This window comes from Phallusia mammillata, chromosome 3, assembly GCF_965637545.1.
Source record: "Phallusia mammillata chromosome 3, kaPhaMamm4.hap1.1, whole genome shotgun sequence".
Taxonomy (NCBI): Eukaryota; Metazoa; Chordata; class Ascidiacea; order Phlebobranchia; family Ascidiidae; genus Phallusia; species Phallusia mammillata.
In genome coordinates this window covers 2,727,768-2,734,693 of record NC_137254.1, presented here as the reverse complement: position 1 = coordinate 2,734,693, position 6,926 = coordinate 2,727,768, and the positions used below count along the sequence as shown (strand labels likewise).

The 6,926-nt window shown below is 43.1% G+C and overlaps 1 pseudogene; it reads right to left on the bottom strand.

Moving 5' to 3' along the window:
• Positions 1-1,491: 1,491 nt before the first annotated feature.
• Positions 1,492-3,192, bottom strand: LOC145220245 (uncharacterized; annotated as a pseudogene).
• Positions 3,193-6,926: the final 3,734 nt, after the last annotated feature.

The following is a 6,926-nucleotide window of genomic DNA, read 5'->3' as shown; positions in this document are numbered from 1 at the left end:
AAAATTTGGAGCAGCACCCCCACAAATTTTAGGCACGAGCCGCCACAATTTTAGGCACGAGCCGCCACTGAGTTAAAACAGTAATTAGTGTTACAGAAACGTTTTGGCAGATTTGGGAATTCAGCTAAAAGATATTTTCGGCGGCGATGTAAACGCCAAAGGGCCACTTTGCTTAATTCTGTCTAATGCGAAAAACTATCCGAACCCTGCAATAACAGTTCACCACTAAGCCAAAGTGATACCACAAGCTGATTTCACTAATAAGCCCTTGCTTACATAAAAGGACTAAAAAGAGAGATGCATCTCGGTACATGTACCGAATAAGCTAACTTGTGACGTCAGTGCTTTCGACATCACACTCAGCTGACATGTTTGGTCTGACTGATAAGTAAGGAACAATGGTTTTTGTCCGCTGCCGAAAAAAATACAATGAAAAAATGCGTTTCCCATTTCACGAATAAAAAAGCCTTAAAACGTAAGGTTTGTTGCCTTCTGAGTGCAAAGCTATTACTCTCATATTGTTGGTCGTAGACAAACAATTTTAGCAGAGTTTTTACCAGATTATTCTGATTTGAAAAGCTCAGGCAATAGATACTGTGACACTAAGCCGACTTCACTTTGGTTCCCAAGCAGTCGATTGGCCATCCGGTTTAACTGAGTTTACGTTTGACAATGGACTAAGATGAACACAAATTCATAACTGGGATCAGCCCTGAAGCGTCTATGCCAGGGGTGGGCAAACTTTTCAGTGCAAGGCCGCATTCAAAAGTTTTTAATCTTATTAGGCCGCATAGTATTTAACCAACGGCCGCCAATTGCTTGCTTATTTTTGTTTTAAAATAACTGGTGTAAAGAATTTGGTTTATATCATATATATACCTTTCAAAGCCACCTAAAATGCTCAGATTAATAATTTCTAACTTGGTGCACAAATAAATAAGCTGTTGCTGCCAGGCATAGTATCAAGTCTATAGAGCTCTTCTGGCAAACGTATTTTTATTCCGACGTTTCGACCTCCTATACAGGTCGTCTTCATCAGGGTAAATAACACTGAATGCGACTAGAACAGTGCACGATAAACAAAAGAAAAAAGAATGAAACGCAAGCACGTCACAACGCAACGAAAACACCGCGCGATAACGAATGATTGGGCCTCTAATCTTTGAGCAGGTGCCTGTAGCACGCTAAAAGCATCACGTCTGTTTTGATGTTCATTGTGTTGCCCCGTTGGTGAATATTCCATGACTCAAGAAATAGTATTTTCCTGTAGTCAGGCTCCCGGGCCACAACAGACGCCGCATTGAAATCAATACGGTGGCCTTGTGATACTGCGTGATTGGAAAGGGCCGACTTCTTCGCGTCGTTGTTGGCAACATCCCGTTGATGTTCTTTTCGTCGGGTGTTGAGTGACCTTCCAGTTTCCCCGATGTATATTAACGGACAATCGGCGCAGGGAATGGAATATACAACACCTCGTTGTTCAAAGGGGTTGATTGGATCTTTTGGGTGACTCAATGGCTTGCAGAGAGTATTGGCAGGTTGGACGCCAACCGCTATGCCGAAGTCACGCAACATACGCCGTAAAATATCCGTCAGTTTCGGTATGTACGGAAGTGTCACAAAACCCTCTGTTCTTTGATGGGTCACCTGTTCTGGGCAAGTTGCCTGTCGATCGCGGAGAATGCAGTTAGGGTAGCCATTAAATTTCAAGGCTTTGCGAACCTTTGCCAGTTCCGCCTCGCAGTCCTCGCTATGAGTGCACAAGCGTCGTGCCTGATCTTTCAAGGAACGAACCACACCCCTTTTTTGGTATGTGGGGTGGTGAGATCGAAAATTGAGATACCTGCTGGTACTCGTTGGCTTGTGGTACACTCTCGAGTACAAGACACCGTCATTGGTTCTTATGACTTGAACATCTAAAAATGGAAGACAGTTTACCGATGGGAGTTCCATGGTAAACCGAATGCCTGGTTGCGCCTCGTTGAGATGCCGTAAAAATGCCTCAACCTGGTTCTTAGTAATGACACAAAAAATGTCGTCAACATATCGCCGCCAGAATCTTGGTGGGTTGGCAAATGTTGATAAGGCTTTTTCCTCAACCCCTTCCATTGTCATGTTTGCGACAACCACAGAGACTTGGGAACCCATCGCTGTGCCTTGAACCTGTTGGTAAAAGCTTCCCTTGAATGTTAAAAAGGATTGCTCCAAGCAAATCCGCAAACCGTCCACAATATCCAACGGGGACCATGTTGTTCTGTCTTTAAGGCTATAGTCGTTTAAAATCTTCGACGACGCAATGTCCATCGCCAGGTCCACTGGCACACTTGTAAAAAGTGACACGACGTCATACGACACCATTACCTCTTCGTTGGACAGGGGCTGCAACTGTGCTATCTCTTGAACAAACTTGGACGAGTTCGAAACAGTCCATTCTGTATTGCCCACAAGCGGAGAAATAACTTTCGCTAGGTACTTCGCAAGGTTGTAGGTTGGAGTACCAACAAACGAAACAATTGGTCGCAGAGGGATGCCTTCCTTGGATTTTTGGTAAGCCATGATGCGCGGGGCGGAGCCGTCCGTGCTATGCAGTTGATGGAATGTGGCTTCAGAAATGCATCCTGTCTCTGTGTGTAATTTCCCCACAAACTTATTGAGGATGCGTTCCGACTTACGTGTTGGATCACGCTTTAAACGCTTGTAAGTCAAAGTATCCAGTAATAAGTCTGACATTTTCTTGTCGTAGTCTGGGCAGTTCATGATGACAGTACAGTTACCTTTGTCTGCGGGTAAGATCGAGATATTTCCATTTGACCTCAAACTTCGGATCACTTGGTGCTTGGTGTTACTGAGGTTGCTTTGACCCATTCTGTGTGTGCGGAGGCAGTTTGCAAGTTTGCCTTGAATGATTGTTTTAATGTGCGCTGGTTGCTGCCAAATTCCTTTCTCCACTGCAGCAATAATTTGTTCTTTCGGTACCACCCGGGGCGCAGTGGCAAAATTAAGACCAAGTTGCAAAACTTTGGTTTCATCAACCGTCGGTTGGTAATCAGACAAGTTCATGTCCCAGTTATGCATCTTCTGTCTATCCACTGCAGGCCTTCGTCTGGCGCACATGGAACTCAGCGATGTTAAACGCCTTTTACAATCACTCATCGCACGATTGTAACGTGTATTAACTCCTACGTTGACGTGGTCTAAAAATCACTCAACACCCGACGAAAAGAACATCAACGGGATGTTGCCAACAACGACGCGAAAAAGTCGGCCCTTTCCAATCACGCAGTATCACAAGGCCACCGTATTGATTTCAATGCCTGACTACAGGAAAATACTATTTCTTGAGTCATGGAATATTCACCAACGGGGCAACACAATGAGCATCATGCTTTCAGCGTGCTACAGGCACCTGCTCAAAGATTAGAGGCCCAATCATTCGTTATCGCGCGGTGTTTTCGTTGCGTTGTGACGTGCTTGCATTTCGTTCTTTTTTCCTTTGTTTATCGTGCACTGTTCTAGTCGCATTCAGTGTTATTTACCCTGATGAAGACGACCTGTATAGGAGGTCGAAACGTCGGAATAAAAATACGTTTGCCAGAAGAGCTCTTAGACTTGGTGCACAAATGTAGCTAAACGAAGCTATCTGTTTATGACGTCATAATCTGTATTGTGACGATTGCGGTGCCTGTTTTTTGCCATTGTTTGCGCACAACAAGCGGATAAAAAACCTGACGCATATAGTTACTAGGCTGGTAATCTTTTTTCCAGTCTCACAAAATCTGCTTTTAGCAGTTTAAAAATCCAAACATTTGGCAAAATAGTTTTAGTTACGTCACGGCCGCCAGTGCATGTATTTTAATATACATGGTCAAAGCCGCACAAACTCGTCTCTGTGGCCGTGTGGCCGCAGGTTGTGCACGCCTGATTCGGCTCAAAATATTAACATGGCATATTTTCAGCTATGTGAAAATACGTTTGTTGTCACTTGATTGGACAAACATTGGTTGAAACGCTACAATTGTAATCGTTTCAAGATAAACAAGCATTTGAACAAGCACGTTTTTTGTTAACAAATTCTTTGCGCCAACATTAAACAATGCGAGCCACTTTTAGTAACTATCTTTAGGTGTTGTACGGTTCTGTGTTAACGATTCTGAAGTTGGTTTTTGTCCGTTTGCAAAGTACTGCAACGATCTAAACTTGATCGAAAGTGACCAAAGTTTTGCCGTCAACAGTGTAGAGTGGGCTGTATTTGAAAACGTGAATCGCTTTAACTTTTTTTACTTTAATCGAACGAAGAATTTGTGTCAAGTGACGATTTGCATAATAACGTGGCAGAAACAACAGGCTAAAGCACGTAAAAAGTGTTTGTATTTAGTTCCGAAGTATGGTACGGGTACAGATGCTGCACATGGTATAGGCATCGGGAAGTCGCACCCCCGGTATTTTTTAAAACTCCACGCCTGTGCTTATAATACTGTTTAGCGTGGCTTGGTAACTTTCTCTTTAAAATTTGCCAACATTTGGCGGGCCGCATGCGGCCCGCGGGCCGTATTTTGCCCACCCCTGGTCTATGCAGACCAGCGATCACGGCACACTCATATGTAAATCACAGTACGCCAGGCCCATTAAAGGCGTCACACCGAATCAGCCGGTCACCAAGCATTCACCACCATATGGTAAGGCGTAGGCTAAAAATATCTAGCCTGCGGTGGGATTCGAACCCACGACAGGAGTCTTTCCGGGACTCGCGCTCTACCAACTGAGGCTCAGTGAAGAATCCGCCGAAAGTTGAACCACAAGCACTGTTGCCTGCCTTGTATGCTGCACATGTCAGCTTCGTAGTAGGGGATCGCCAGGTTGACCAGTATCAGTTAAGAATGCATAGTGACCGACTGATTCGGAATGGCGCCTTCAATGGGCGTGGCGTACTGTGATTGACAATGGACTAATAAATTTTCTTTTAAATATTTAAATCTCTTTTAATGCAAACGTGTGTTTTTTGCAGACTCGTGGACATATAGTCTGCAACTTCTGTTCACTTAATGCAAAAAAACTGACAAAGCCAGGACTTGAAAAACAGAAAAAGCTGTAGGCAAATTAATCGTTTGTTTTCATATCCACACTGTTATTGTTCTTTGTGTCTTTACAGTGTACAAAATGGAGGCGTGAGTTCGAATCCTATACTTCTGACACCATGTTGTATTCTGGCGTTCGTAAAGTACAGAACGGTTTCAGACAATATGAATTTTGGTTTATTTGTAAACTGGACCCAAATTCAACATCGATGCCCAAAACTGCAGCTCCGATGAGGGCAAACAAAATCGCAAAGGTAATCAAACAACGAGGATACCATCAACCAAACCACACTTTTGAAAGATCTGTAAGGAAAGAATACCAACAACTATACCACACATACACCGAAGATTGTAATCTGTCATTACACATACTAATGTCAGAAATAAAAGAGTCACTACATCAAACTGAAACGAGCAAAGCTGTGGAAATAGATGGAATTTACCCTGAAATGTTGAAACATCTAAGAAATAAAAGTCTCCGATGGCTCAGAAACGTACTGTCAGGCATTATTTAAACTGGGAAACTCCCCAAACACTGGAAAACAGCTTAAGTGATAGAAATCCTGAAACCAAGAAAAGATCCAAACAACCCAGGCAGCTACAGGCCAATTTCTCTCCTATGCTGCACCTACAAAGTATTGGAAAGAATCATCCTTGCCAGCATTACGCTACTAATCGAACCATTCTTACTAGAGATGTACCGAATATTCGGTTTGCCGAATTTATTCGGCCGAATCGGTCATTTTTGCAAAGATTCGGTTTCGGCCGAAGAATTTGTTGCGATTCGGCCGAAACCGAATCTTTTCCGAACACACATTTAAAGCGTTAAACGTGTCCTTTCTTCTCAGTAACAACGAAAATGTCGGGTTGGCAATCGTGCTTGGGGTCAATACGCGTCAATCATTATATTTTTGACCTATTGACGCTTTTCCTACTGCAGACAAAAAATCAGTTTTCCATTGTCGGGTTGGCAATCGTGCTTGGGGTCAATACGCGTCAATCATTATATTTTTTGACATATTGACGCTTTTCCCACTGCAGACAAAAAATCAGTTTTCCATTGTCAGGTTGGCAATCGTGCTTGGGGTCAATACGCGTCAATCATTATATTTTTTGACATATTGACGCTTTTCCCACTGCAGACAAAAAATCAGTTTTCCATTGTCGGGTTGGCAATCGTGCTTGGGGTCAATACGCGTCAATCATTATATTTTTTGACATATTGACGCTTTTCCCACTGCAGACAAAAAATCAGTTTTCCATTGTCGGGTTGGCAATCGTGCTTGGGACAATGTTAAACCCCACAGAACTAAAATAAGGACGAAACACAACCATTCTGCACTAATTGTCTGGTAGATAAACTTCTGCTTTCATGTCAAACGCGTAGGATACGACTTTGCGTGACGTCATATATGATTCGGTTGATTCGGCCGAATTTATTCGGCAAAACCGCCGAATATTCGGTTTCGGCCGAATCGAAATTTCGCCGATTCGGTACATCACTAATTCTTACCCCCTGAACAATCTGGGTTCAGCAAACAACGTTGTACCAGTGAACAAGTCCTGGCTTTAACGTCACACATTGAAACGTGGTATGAACTAAAAACTACAACTGGATCCATTTTGGTAGATTTATCAGAAGCCTACGATACAGTATTACATGATGGTCTTTTGCTAAAACTAGCAAAAATAATAAAATGCAGTACCACACTGCGAATCCTTTCTAAAATGACAGGTACTCGCCGCTTTCACACATGTGTAGGTTCGGATACCAGTAAAACATTTAAAATACAAAACGGGGTACCTCAGGGCTTCGTACTGACCCCTAAACTATTCAACGTGTACATTAAT